Below are 14,387 nucleotides of genomic sequence, written 5' to 3'. Positions count from 1 at the left end.
ATGAAATGCATGCTGGTCTTTTCTGTTCCATTCGACTTCATATTTAAAGATATGCTTGTTCCAACACAGTAAGTTAACTTCATAATCCAATAATGGATTGTGTCTTGCAGTTTAAAAAACACTGGGTGAGAGGCTTGTTTTTGTATCACTGAAAACATTAACGGACCACAGAACGGAAAATGCTGAAGACTACTGCTCTAAAAGCGCTACACACGCAGCTGACGTGAATTTCTCCCCAAACTGAAAGAAAGGTCAGCTGACTTTCATGAAAGACTTGGCTTCTTGCTCACCTGGGCTGAGAAGAGTTGTCTTATCTGACCATGAACTCACAGCACTTGGCTTGCTTTGGAAACTCCCCCGTATCTTGGCAACACTCTACTTGCTAGATGCTTATTTTAGCATCTACCCAGTGTGAACTGAGTAGAGGGCTGAGACGGGAAAGAGGGTAAGATAGCCAAGGGCAACTAAGGGTCCGCTCTTTGTACTTTCAACTAAAGAGTGTAGTTGATGCCAGTAGCACACTTTGAGGGGGAATTCTGGGCTCAGCCCCTCTACTCACTCACCCGCTGTGCTCAAACCAGACTGTCTTCCTTTCCCTCACTAGGATGTCATGCTCACAGCAATCCTAAAATGCCATTCCCACCTTCCAGAACATCCTCATCTACCCCTCAGGTCTCAGCTGAGCCGTTGCTTTCTCTGGGACATCTTCTCAGACACCCCAGATCTAGTGCTCCCATGACACCACGTATGTCCCTAGTACAGCGCTTACACACTCATTCTGCACTCATTTACTCACTACGTGCCAGCACTACTGTAGGAGCTGGGAATATGGCTACGGACAAACGCCAGCCCTCAGGGAGTTTATACTCTAGAGAAAGAAACAGACAAAATAAACATATAACGTTGTCATGCACCGTAATATTATAAACTGACATATAACAATACAAATATTGGGCTGGCCAAAAAGTTCATTGGGTTTTTCCATAAGACGTTATAAAAAAAACCCAAATGAACTCTTTGGCCAACCCAATACATGATGAAATCATCACACTTATAATTTCCCCTTCATCTGGCTGCATCTCCCCCCCGGGGGGGTTATATGGCACAGCGTGCGGCTCTGCGCCTCCCAACAACAGCTTGACGGATGAAACCACAGCCGTCAACTTTTTGGTTCTCTCCACTGTCCTAAGAATCTGTCTTGGGCCACCCTGGTGGCGCAGTGGTTGAGAGTCCGCCTGCCGATGCAGGGGATACGGCTTCGTGCCCCGGTCCGGGAGGATCCCACATGCTGTAGGGCGGCTGGGCCCCTGAGCCATGGCCGCTGAGCCTGCGCGTCCGCAGCCTGTGCTCCGCAACGGGAGAGGCCACAACAGTGAGAGGCCCGCGTACCGCAAAAAAAAAAAAAAAAAAAGAATTTGTCTTGTTTTGGTCACATATAAGAGATAACTCAACCTTTACCTAATCTTCCGCAAAGGGTCTGTTCTGCACATTTAGTGTCATTAATACTAACGCCACGCTTACTTGATTCTCAACAACTATTCATTGCTAAACCACGAGGTCCTTCACATAAGCAGGGGCAGCCCTCCCTACAGAGACGCGGTGTTTATCTGTCAGGAGCCCTCCTGCCCATGGGTTCCCTAGTCCCCCAGGAGGTGCTGGAGTAATAAGTCCTCCAATTATTCTTCGCTAGAAAAAGGGACATAAGCACAAGGTGAGATAGGAAAAAACTAATTCAGGAGCAGCATCGGCCCAGAGAACCCGCACGTCGGGCACCAAATGATTTGGTAAAAAGCTAACTGATTAATTGGTTAACCTCACACCCATCAGGATGCCAACTGTCAAAAAAACAGAAAATAACGGGTGTCGAGTATTGGCGAGGACGGGAGACACTGACACCCTCGTGTGCTGTTGGTGGGAGCGTAACATGGTGCAGCCGCCATAGAAAACAGTGTGGTGGCTCCTCAAACAACGAAACCCGAAATCATCATTTAATCCAGCAATTCCACTTCTGGGTATACAGCCAAAAGAATTTAAAGCAGAAATTTGAAGAGATACACCCATATTCATAGCAGCACTACTGGTAAGCCAAAATGTGGAAGCAGCCCAAGCGTCCATGAACAGATGAATGGATAAACAAAATGTGGTAGATACATACATGGAATATTATTCAGCCTTTAAAAAGGAAGGAAATTCTGACACGGGCTACAACACAGACGAACCTGAAGGACATTAAGCTAAGTGAAATAAGCAATTCACAAAAAGACAAATACTGTCTGATTCCATTTATATGAGGTCCCTAGAGTAGTCAAATTCAGAGACAGAAAGTAGAAGGGAGGTTTTAAGGAGCTGTTGGAAGGGATGGATGGGGAGTTATTGTTTAATGGGTACACAGTTTCAGTTTTGCAAGATGAAAAGAGCTCTGTAGATGGACAGTGGTGGTAGTTGCATGACAACGTGAATGTACTTAATGCCGCTGAACTGCACATTTAAAAATGATGAAGATGGGAAATTTTGTTATGTGTATTTTATCACAATTTAAAATATTTAATTGGTAGGTCGTCTAGCTCTGTGGTTTATGGCAATGTTTGGTGATCACACACACCTGATTCTAACAGTTACCAGCTGGAAGAGCTGGGCAAGCGACTCAACCTCCCTGAGCCTCCGTTTCCCCATCTGCAGAATTCGGATGGTGATGGTGGTGGTGATGGTGATATCAAATTTATATAAGCTTCGCGAAGATTAAACATTACAGACAGTAATGTCTGTCAAATACAAATAAAACTGAGTATAATGTCTGGCACATAAATTATAAATAATAATACATCAATAAAACCATGCCTTATTGCTTTTATTGGCTCTGATTACCATCAATATTATTAGCTTAATTCAAAAGTTAACATCAACATTTTTTTTAAAAAATGATATAAATGAACTCACTTATGAAACAGACTCACAGATTTTGAAAACAAACCTATGGTTACCAAAGGGGAAATGTGTGTGGAGGGTGGATAAATTAGGAGCTTGGGATTAACATACACACACTACTAAATATAAAATAGAAAACCAACAAGGACCTACTGTATAGCACAGGGAACTCTACTCAATATTCTGTAATAATCTATATGGGGAAAGAATCTGAAAAAGGATATATGTATATGTATAACTGAACCACTTTTGCTGTACACCTGAAACTAACATTGTAAATCAACTACGCTCCAATAAAACTGAAAAAACAAAAGTTAACATCAATCTGTAGAAGTATGTGCTGTCAGAGTGAGTGGCTCTGAATATCCGCTAATTTAATCCCAGAGCAGAAATCTATGATTATAGGCTTAGGATGTGCTATTCCTAATTTCAGAAACCTCTGGTTCTCATTTTGCACCAAGGATATCTTTAGATGACAGAGCAATGTGTATAAGTGCTTGACACGTTAAAATAATGAAAGATCTTTCCATTATTGCAAGGAAACACCTTTTATCTTTTTTGCCTCGACATGTTTTCCTATGAGTTTCTCCTAATTTCTGCCTTAACAGTTAAAATACATATTAGAAAGCAAACCTGGATGATTTGCTGCTTGAAAACGAGACACTTAACGTTTTAAAATAGACAGAAACAGAAAGAATGAGTTTAATGCTATGTCATGTCACCACAAGACTAATTTCCCTACTTTTTAATTACAATCTGATTTTGGGCAACAAAATTACATAAATATGAAACCACATTATACATCCGTGTTCTCTGGGACTTATAACCATTTTTTATTTTTATGAAATGATTTGTGAAAATTACTTGAAAAACAGATAAAAGATTGAACCCTTTAAAATGGAAGCCACCTGAAATCAAAAATACGCTTAAGTCACATTTGATTACTATATCAGCAATACTTTCAAAGGCCAACAACATAATCAGTAACTCTAAAACATGAAATGCACTAAGAACAGGAAGTACTAATTCCAATTCCTATTTTAAAGGAAGGCAAATGTCCTATCGTCAAATTCTGCAATTATAAGGAGATCTGTGGAGCTTTACTCCTGAATCTCCTGGTAGATTTCTACCAGAAGCCCACACTCTCAAAAGAAAATCCTGAACCCAGTCCACATGGAATTTTAGATAAAACACCAAATTCATGACACAAAAGAATTTCGTCTTTTCCACAGAAGAGAGACAATATATTACAATAGCATGAGGGACCTTTATAGAAATGGCCAAAGACAAATGGGCTATTCGAGGGAGCCTCCAGGACCTGCTGTGAACAGGAGAAATCTCATCTCGGTGTTGAGAGGGATCTTTGAGATTTGAAGAAGGACCACGGTGTGACTTACTGAACAATATCCCCGCATACCCGAAAGACAAGTGACACAAAAGAAAGTTCCAGTGTTGACCTATGTATCTTCCAAACAGACTCAATAGGGAGTGTCTGTTGCAGGGAGGAGAGTCTGGGAGAAGGAAAGCAGCTCAAGCTCGTCTGAGAGCCACCTGCCATCCTGAGCAACCATCACACAAGACAGTGGCGGAAGTGAACAAGTGATAAGGCGGAGGAGGTGACAAGAGTCCTCCCTGGAAGTTTACATTTTAAAAGTTTACAAGAAAAATCACAGGGGCTGAAACAAAGGCTGGTGATGCCGACAGGTTACTCTTGAAATCAGAGAGAAAAGTTAAGGGGGGGAACCCCCAAAAAAACCAACTTTTTACTTAATTGCTAACTTGGAGGAGTTCCACAGCTGGGGCTTTGAAGGTTTTAGAAGCTCTTCCCATGTTGCCTCTTTAAATATATATACGGTTCAATCAGCACAAGAAAGACTAACCAGGTCAGTGGCAGACACCTGCCTCAAACAATGGCACTTATCTCCGAGGGATTTTAAACAGCTGTGCATAAACTTCAAAAGTAATTTGCAACCAAATTAGTAAATGTCACCCTCCTTCCCACCAGACACAGCATTTTTTAAAAGACATTAAGCATCCACGGTGAGACTGCCATTTTATAAGAGTTAACAAAGATAAGTTACAGGGGAAATGAAGATGGTGATTCACAAGTTTGGGTGTGGGGTAGGAGTGTGTGGGGGGGCACCTTACGAACAGGGCTTGTCCATCAAGTATCCCCATCAGGAAAGGACGGTGGTGATCACAGCTTCTAGAGAACAATGTAAGGAGAGCAACAACCAGACTCGTGTTCAGAAAGGGCAGGGCACCTGCAGGACCCGCACGTTACTGCTACCTAGGAATGGATCATCCTTGGTCTGGGTCATTCTCTCCACGGACACAGAGCGGTGTCCTCTCCTTCTTCTCCCCGTGTCACCACCTCCTTCCTTGTCAGCTTGGTCCATCACTGAATCATCTTTTCTTAGCACCACTCTGATCAGGACAACCCCGAAGGACAAGGAAGCTCAGCAGTGTTGTCCCTGCAGAAACCCCAGCATCTCCCAGGTGAGGCCGCCTCGGGCCTCTCTTCATTGACCCCGTGGGGAGTGCCGAGCCGTTAGCATGAAAGGTCCATTTCACACTGATAACCGGGGCTCTTAAAAACCCAATAAAATAAAGACATTGACTCTACTTTCTTAACATGTGGCCCTCAAAGCTGAAAAACATTCTTACCAAGGTTACAGGATTGAGCACCAGGAAAAAAAACCACTCTCACCCACAATTACGGCATGAAGCACCACTTTTTTTTTTCCTTTGTATCTATCAAAACCGGCCTCGCCCTGACGACGGCCCCTGGAAACAAACCAAGTTTGTTTAGAAGCGAGTGTTCGCAGCCCTATCCGATCCTCTAACAAATGCCAAGAAAACTGGTTATTTTCCTCTGCGGACAGGTTGCCACTGCATCAAACACCTCTCCTTCCCAATACGTGCCGAGAACACAAAACTTTCCGCCGCCCTCCTCCCTCCCTCCCTCCCACCCAAGCCGTTCGTTCAGGTGAGAGAAAACCCCAGAAACAAGAGGAGGCGGCCCGGCCCCTTCCCCAGTGGCCTCCGCCCGGCCAAGGTCCGCGCATCCCGGGCACCCCGCGCGCGAGAAACCACGGAAACTATACCCAAAGTTTGCGGCTCGAGTGGCCGTTTCCAAGTTCGCCATCAGCCTACTCGCCCCTTCCTGGACCGGCTGGGAGCCGGAGCCCGAGCTAGGTGGCCACCCCCCGCCCCTCGCAGGGCGCACGGTCCCGGCCCCGCGGCTCCTGCCCTCCCGGTCGGCGCCCGGCGCAGGGACCTACCTGCGGGTGACAGCGGCCCGAGCTCTCGGCCGGGCGGCGGCGGCGGCGGCGGCGGTGGCTGCGCGGGAGCGGGCTGCCGGCGCGGTGGGTGCGCCCGCGGGCGGCGCCGGCCAGGGGGCGCTAGTCACCCCGCGGCCCCACCGCCGAGCCTGCTCCCCCGACGCCCTCCCCGGAGCCGCGGCCCGCGCACCACCCGCCGCGCGCAGCTCTCCCCTAGGGCCCGCCCCGCGCTCCTCCCCGCGCTTCCGCTCGCGGCGGCTTCGGCCCTGAGACCAGGACCCATCCCCGCGCTGGGGATACTGAGCCAGGCGCCGCGCGCGGGCAGAGGGGCCCCGAGTCCACGTGACTCTCCATCCAACCAAAGCGAAAAGCGAAACGAGCCTTCCCAGGGGAAGGCTCAAGGTCATTAGGTAAAAAGAACTTCAGCTGTTTTGCCAGCTTTTCCACTAGAAAGGACTAGAACCCTGTTCTTTTAAAACGACCCACCTGAGAAGGATTTGGTGCCGTTCTGTCCGCTAGATAATCTTTCCTCGGTTGTGGCCTACCTCTGACTGTTCCTGCTCAGTCGTTTTATATATCATTTCCAAGTTGCATTGCTTTGAACTTGACAGCCCTTGAAGCTGCAGTGCAATGTCTTATCAGTGCGTTTGTCATTGGAAGATTTTACGCCTGGTTTGTGGTACTGATGATCGTGATGAGCATAGTTGGGGTGCTTTTTCCTGTGCTCTGTAGAATTAACTTTTCATTCAGGTTAGAAAATCTATATACTGGTTACCAGTACTGCAGGGCCGTTCCCTCTCAATTAGGCTACGAAATGATTAAAATGTACTTGCTGTAGGCTTTTGTTGCTATAATATACTAAGCCCAGGTTAGTTTAAGAAATAAAACAATAGTCCTTTGTCTTGTCTTTTCTTTTTTTTCTTTTTTCTTCTTTTTTCTTTTTTTTTTTTTAGAGAGGGAGATTAAAAATGTATGGAAGAGCCTAACCTTGGATCAGCGCGCTTCCGATCATGGAAGTATAGACCGTCAGCTGACTACAGCTCAGACTACAGCTAGTCCCAAACTTCTAAAGATGAAAAACTGAGGCCCAGAAGGGTTTACTGACTTAATTCACATAGCTGCCTTGTGGCAGGCCTGTGCTGGGAAGCCAGATATGCTGACTTTACCCCCTAATCTGTATGAATTCAGCAAAGCAAACGCACACACCTTTTACAGATAAAAATATATTCCCTGAAAAGTTTGCTGTCTCTCACACTTATCAATATGTAAAAGCACTGCGTGGACCCTGGGGCCAGGATCATCCAACAGAGAGGCTGCCACCTCTTGGAAGATAGTAGCCAGGAGGTGTGAGTGTGGACAAACATTGGCTGTGTAGGCTCACTGTGACATCACCAGAGCCTGGCACACAGTAGGCGCTCATTGTATATTTGCTATTGAGATTTGGTGGGAAGATGCAACTATGGCTGAGAACAAGGTGGCAGAGCTGGAGAAACGACCCCCACTGAGATGCCCAGCTTCTCTCTGGGAAACCTCCTGGTTCAAGATGCCTTCCTCCTGGCTCTCCACAGCCATCCTTAAACAGAGCCTGTCACACGGAAGAGAGATGGCAGACTGCCAGAGGCTGCAGGGCCTGGGAGACGGCAAACCCACTCATTCCTCCTTGCTGGGGTTTTCAATGACTATTTATTTGAGAAGGAGGTTAAATATTAATCACACGTAGGGGCTCAAGGGAAAGTCATATGTCCTTGTAACCTAGTCAGTAGTCAGTGGCTTTTAAAAAGTTTCAAGTGATGATGATCATATACTGAGTATCTACCAGTGGCTGTAATGAGCACTTTTCACGTTTTTAATTAGTTATTTTTGTGATGAGCACTTTTTTTTTTTTTTTTTTTTTTGCGGTACGCAGGCCTCTCACTGTCGTGGCCTCTCCCGTTGCGGAGCACAGGCTCCGGACGCGCAGGCTCAGCGGCCATGGCTCACGGGCCCAGCCGCTCCGCGGCATGTGGGACCTTCCCGGACCGGGGCACGAACCCGTGTCCCCTGCACCGGCAGGCGGACTCTCAATCACTGCGCCACCAGGGAAGCCCTGTGATGAGCACCTTTGATGCACTATTCATTTAATCCTCACAACAATCTTAAAAGGTGGATATTATACCCTCATTATCGTCACCATCATCATCTCTATTTTAGAGACGAGAATAATGCAGCTTAGGAGGATTATGCAGCTTGCCCACAATCATACAGTTAATAAAGTACCACAGCCAGGGGCTTCCCTGGTGGCGCAGTGGTTGAGAGTCCGCCTGCCGATGCAGGGAAAAGGGGTTCGTGCCCCGGTCCGGGAAGATCCCACATGCCGCGGAGCGGCTGGGCCCGTGAACCATGGCTGCTGAGCCTGCGCGTCCGGAGCCTGCGCGTCTGAAGCCTGTGCTCCGCAACGGGAGAGGCCACAGCAGTGAGAGGCCCACGTACAGCAAAAAAAAAAAAAAAAAGTACCACAACCAGTATTCAAACTCAAGCCAGTCTGAAACGGCTCCCTTAGGCACTGTTGAATACTGCCTCCATTCTATAGCCATACCCTCCTTCTTCTGCTTCTCTCTCTTTTGGACAATGGTCCCTGGAGACCCGTGCTACTCTACTATATAACCATATAGTCCTACGATTGGAAACGCATTAATCTGAAGACTGGATCTTTTAAAACAATATTCAACAAATGTCTAGAAAGGCGTTGTTGTTGTTGTTGTGTTGAATCTCATCTAAAAGAAAAAAAAAATCCCGATTTGTTCTTGTTACATGTAGGCGTTAGGGATACCTGTAGACCTTTCTGACCCCAGCATCCTGTATAGCCAGCCCTCCCTTCCCCAGACTACAAGGCATTTCTGTTTTGTGTCAGACTTTGTCTCATTGTTTTATAAACATGGCTGCTGCTCAGAAGTTCTCCACACCTTTATTTCCTGGAAGAGGAAATTGCATTTCCGGGAGGGGCTTACATGTGGGTGGTGAGGTTCCACTCATTACGTTAAACACACCCGAACTTTCAGTTCTGTACTTCTTTCCCCGCTTCACCTTCTGCCCTGAACTTTCCTGGAATCGTGCTGAGAATAAGACTGTGGGGCAGCTTTTTCAGTTTCCTTTAGCTGGGAAAGACATGATTTCTGCTCTGGATCCAGAGCTAAAGAATAGATGACTCTCTGGAATCTTACCTCTGGGGACATCTCAATCCATCTTCCTTCTACTTGGGATTTGCAAAAGGGAGCTGAAGACATCTCTTTGCTTTTAATTTGAACCTGGTGGATGATTAAGCTCTATCTCCCAAACAGGCCAGCTCTGACACCCTTCTGTGAAACTGACCTTGGGATTGAAATGAAAAAGAAAACATTCTTATTATGGGCCTCAATTTGGAGAAAGACGGTATTAGGGAGAAGTAGGATATGATCCCACAGACAGTTTGAACAGAGGATAATTTCACAAGGACCCTTCTGTCTGTGCGGAAAGTCACCACTCGGAGGAAACCAGTTCGGCCAATTTCATGAGGAGTTTATAAAGTGGTCCACCTCAACACCCAGAAGAATCAGCATGGAATTGGAAGACAATGACCTACCCTGACTGAAGATTTGATAAACATGTTGTGTCTGGTGTAAATTTATTCAGAAAATGTCAAAATTATTCTAGGAGCTACGGGTGAAAGAGGCACAGACAAAAAACAGATATGTTCTTGTAAAACACAGGGAATATAGCCATTATTCTATAATAATTATAAATGGAGTATAACCTATAAAAATTTAGAATCACTGTGTTGTACACCTGAAAATAACATATTATCAATCAACTATACCTCAATAAAAATACCACTGCCTCTAATAAAAACAGGTATTTTAAATCCACAGCTTGGACAAGGGAAAAGGGAGATTTGTTTCCCCTTTCCCTCCAACTTTATAGACATTCAAGTGGGAAAAAAGGATAACAATTAGAAATTTTTATTGCCAGAGGAGAGCTCTAAACCGGGAAGCAAAAATTGGTCCTCCCCTTAGGGAGTAAGTAAACCTTGATTACTGTTGATAGTAAGATTGATATCAGCTCTTCCAAACCATGAGGGGGAATGGTGAAAGGTGAATGCAAATTTTATCCTGAAATAAAAAAGGAACAATGTTCATAATCTGGTATGTTTGAGAGTTCTGCTGTTATTATACATGCTTAGTAATGTTAAGCTAACTTTAAAATCTTAGACAGCGTAGGGGAGGTAGGTGTTACGTCTCCATTTAAGAAAGAGGTGATGAATGCACGTAACATAAGCTAAAACTTATCGTGCATTTATGGCGGGTGTCCAGGCATAGTGCCCAGCACTTTGTTTAAGTTATTTAATTTGATTCTTACAACAAGTCCCTTGAGATGAGTAATATCCTCTTCATTTTCCAGATAGGACAGCTGAGCTTCAGAGGTCAAATAAATGATTTGCCAGGTTCATTGAGCCAATAAGTGTGGGGTATGGCTTGACTCCCAGTCTGTTGACCCCCAAAGCCATGATTTTTGCCATCATGCACAGAGACAAAAGCTGAAATTATAGCCTGATTCTCGAAACACTAAACGAATCGTGTATGTTTACAGATGTCCTTATGAATACAGTATTCTAAGAAGAATTAACACATGTGTAGATGGCCAGTTGTAAATTAGAATGTATCAAAATGCCCACTTAATATAGCCATAGAAAATAAAACAAATAAAAATTTTAATCTTTAATGATGCAGGACGCTTAGAGTAAATCATTTTTCCTGCGCATCAAGTATCATTACATCACAAAGAAATTGAGCATGAAAGTGTTTCTTTTTTTTTAAGGTAGAGAGTTATAAAAACACAATATTGCTGTCTTTTTTTTTAATTTAACATCTTTATTGGAGTATAATTGCTTTATAATGGTGTGTTAGTTTCTTCTTTATAACAAAGTGAATCAGTTATACATATACATACATCCCCATATCTCCTCCCTCTTGCATCTCCCTCCCACCCTCCCAATCCCACCCCTCTAGGTGGTCACAAAGCACCGAGCTGATCTCCCTGTGCTATGCAGCTGCTTCCCACTAGCTATCTATTTCACATTTGGTAGTGTATATATGTCCATGCCACTCTCTCACTTCGTCCCAGCTTACCCTTCCCCCTCCCCGTGTCCTCAAGTCCATTCTCTACGTCTGTGTCTTTACTCCTGTCCTGCCCCTAGGTTCTTCATAACCTTTTTTTTTTTTTTTTTAGATTCCATATATATGTGTTAGCATACGGTATTTGTTTTTCTCTTTCTGACTTACTTCACTCTGTATGTGCTATCTTGTTTTAGTTGTGGCTTCTGAAGTCATTAGGCACCATTTTTTAAAAGTCATCCCTGCCCCTAAAGAGACTCCAATTGTAACATAAGTATCTGAATCAGATAGTGAATGGTAACGTTTTCAATGTTTTAATATGGATACAAGTTAACACAATAAGCTTCTGGTGTGTTTGTAAGGTCTAAGGATAGAATCAGGGAGAAAGGAAAGGTCCAGAATCTCTGAGGATCCACAGATACGTTTTGGATTTGGTGAGTCCAGGTATATCAGCAAAATGAGTATGGCCCAAATGGGTATAAAACTTTGTCTGAAATTAAAGGGAGATTGACTAGATAGAGTCATCTATACAGAGCACTGTTTTTTAGTGATTCTCTTCCACCAGTGGAAAAACAACAGCAAACTGAAAGTGCAAAAGACCGTACATTCTGATGAGAAATCCTCCCCAGGGAGGATTAATAAATCTGAGAATTAATCTGTGAATTCTGGAGGGAGAAATTAAGATGAAACTTTGGTCATCTTTATAAAGTTGATTATTGCAATTCTACAATTTGACACAGCACAATTACCCTTAGATCTGGAAATCAGTGAAGGCACATTGGAGTAAAGTGCTTTGTTTCTCAGTCTCCTTTTTGAAAAAGCAAATAACACACCTGCCCCTCATTACTCCCTTTTTCTTCAATCCACACCTCTCAAACACATGTTGTTTATGGTTTTATTCTGCCATTGAAACACACACACACACACACACACACACACACACACAGATGGAGGGAGGGGATTTATGTTGGACTACATGGGGTTATTCTGTCAGGTTTCTTTGAGCTATAAAAGGCCAAGAATAAATGCCAATTAAAAGGAAGTTCTAATTGTTAGTGATGGGGAATGTAATATAATTTGCTTCTAGTACTCATTGCTGATTTAATAGAGTCATTGGTATAAAAAATTCAAATATTCTCAAGGAAGTCATACACTGATGGCACAGGGAAACGCTGACAATCAAGAATTTCTTCTTTGTGTTCAGCTTTCCTGACTACACGACAGTTTTAACCCTTCACTTTAAAGTAAATATTTTGCGAAATGAAAATATAATTTCTTTTTTTCTCAATGGTTAGAATAGTGGCCTAATGAGGCTAAATTGACCATTTTTCGCTGTGCTGTGAGTCAGAGGTGCTCTGTTGCATGCTCCCACTTCATCTCCCAACCCCAGCATCTCACCCCTGAAATGTTTGTTTTTAGCCCCAAATGTTGATGCTTAAGACCAGTTATTTCTTTTCTTTTTTTTTACATCTTTATTGGAGTATAATTGCTTTACAATGGTGTGTTAGTTTCCGCTTTATAACAAAGTGAATCAGTTATACATATACATATGTTCCCATATCTCTTCCCTCTTGCGTCTCCCTCCCTCCTACCCTCCCTATCCCACCCCTCTAAGTGAAGACCGGATATTTCTTTAAACTTACATTGGCTCATATGTTGTAAGTAGATCCAAGCTGATATTTCCTTCCTTCCTTCCTTCCTTCGTTTCCTTCTTTCCTTTCTTTCCTTTCCTTCCTTCCTCCCTTCTTTCCTTCTTTCTATCCTTCTCTCTCTCTTTCTTTCGCTCTTTCTCTTTCTTTCCCCACTCTCCCTCCCTCCCTCCCTTCCTTTCTTTTTCTTTTGTTTTTTCCTGTCTTTTCTTTTTCTCCTTGTATACTAGGCAGAGTCAGCAAACAAAAGAAGTAAAGCCCTACCTTTGGGATTCAACATATCGCTCAGAGAGCAGATGCTTTATCTCCATTTTACACATAAAACACACATACACACACATACCACACACAAAAACCATAAACCTGAACTGCCCAAGACTTGAATAAAATGTACTCTGATGATAAAAGAAAAATCTGTAATATTTAAGTAATCATATCAATAGGTTATATTTGTACATTTATGTAACATTAAAAATAATGAAAAATAAATTAATCTTTCTACACCTCATACTAGAACTCGATGGAGATATGCCCCCAAATCAAATATATGCAGTATCTTAAGTTGGAAGATAAGCTTTTTTTCTAAATAGATTACAAATATCATGCATTATTTCACAAATACTTCTGTTTGTTTTAAAATTAAATAAAGGAGAGGTATGCAGATTACATCTTGCCAATTTCATAAGGAAGATTGAGTAGGTCAAACCTCTAATGCACTTTGGTCCCTATAAACCTTAAGAAGAGAATGTTGTACTTTGAACGATCAGCTACTCTTTATAAAGCATTTGTACCATGGTATTTTACATGTATTATCTTGTTTAGCTTGCATAACAAACCTATAATATGGGTGGTGTTATTTACAATTTACCAATGAGACCACTAAGGCTCAGAGAGGGTAAGGAACTTATCCAAGATCACACAGCAAGTGAGCGGCAGAGCCAGACTAAGAACACAGGAAGGGATCATTTGGACCTATGCCAAACTGTGTCTAGAGAATTCTAGCCACCAACTAAAGAGGCTAAAAATAGGGGTCAGAGTCTGCCTGTAGATTTTGAAAAATAATGTTTATTATTTTTCCCATGATAAAAGTTATGCATTTATTTGCATACACACACACCTAGAAATTAGAGAAAAGAAAAAAGAGAAAAAAGATTACCCATAGTTGCACAACCAAAGACAATAAACATTTTGATATATTTCCTTACATGCTTTTATCTATAATTTTGGGGATTATTTTATTTTAAAAGTAACTTTTACGTGTTGCCTAATTGTAAAGTAATGAATATTAGTTATAGAAAATTTGAAAAATATTAAAATATATATAAAAGAAGTTGTAAAACCCTCGTACACTCAAAGTATAAAGATGACTGTTAATCCTTTGGTATCTTATCCTAGTCACAGCT

General features: G+C 43.0%; 1 protein-coding gene across 2 annotated transcripts in view; it reads right to left on the bottom strand.

Moving 5' to 3' along the window:
- Positions 1–6,344, bottom strand: part of PRKCQ (protein kinase C theta) — a 152,529-nt gene extending 146,185 nt beyond the window's left edge. For both annotated transcript variants that reach the window (XM_089906534.1, XM_089906536.1), the window contains exon 1: positions 6,210–6,344. The gene's annotated coding sequence lies outside the window, so the exon portion shown is untranslated. The remainder of the gene's footprint in view (positions 1–6,209) is intronic.
- Positions 6,345–14,387: the final 8,043 nt, after the last annotated feature.

This window comes from Delphinapterus leucas, chromosome 2, assembly GCF_059928025.1.
Source record: "Delphinapterus leucas isolate spDelLeu-1000000601 "Yukka" chromosome 2, BTC_Dleu_Yukka2, whole genome shotgun sequence".
In the NCBI taxonomy this organism is placed as follows: Eukaryota; Metazoa; Chordata; class Mammalia; order Artiodactyla; family Monodontidae; genus Delphinapterus; species Delphinapterus leucas.
The sequence above is the reverse complement of the archived record's forward strand: the minus strand, read 5'-3'. Positions and strand labels throughout refer to the sequence as shown.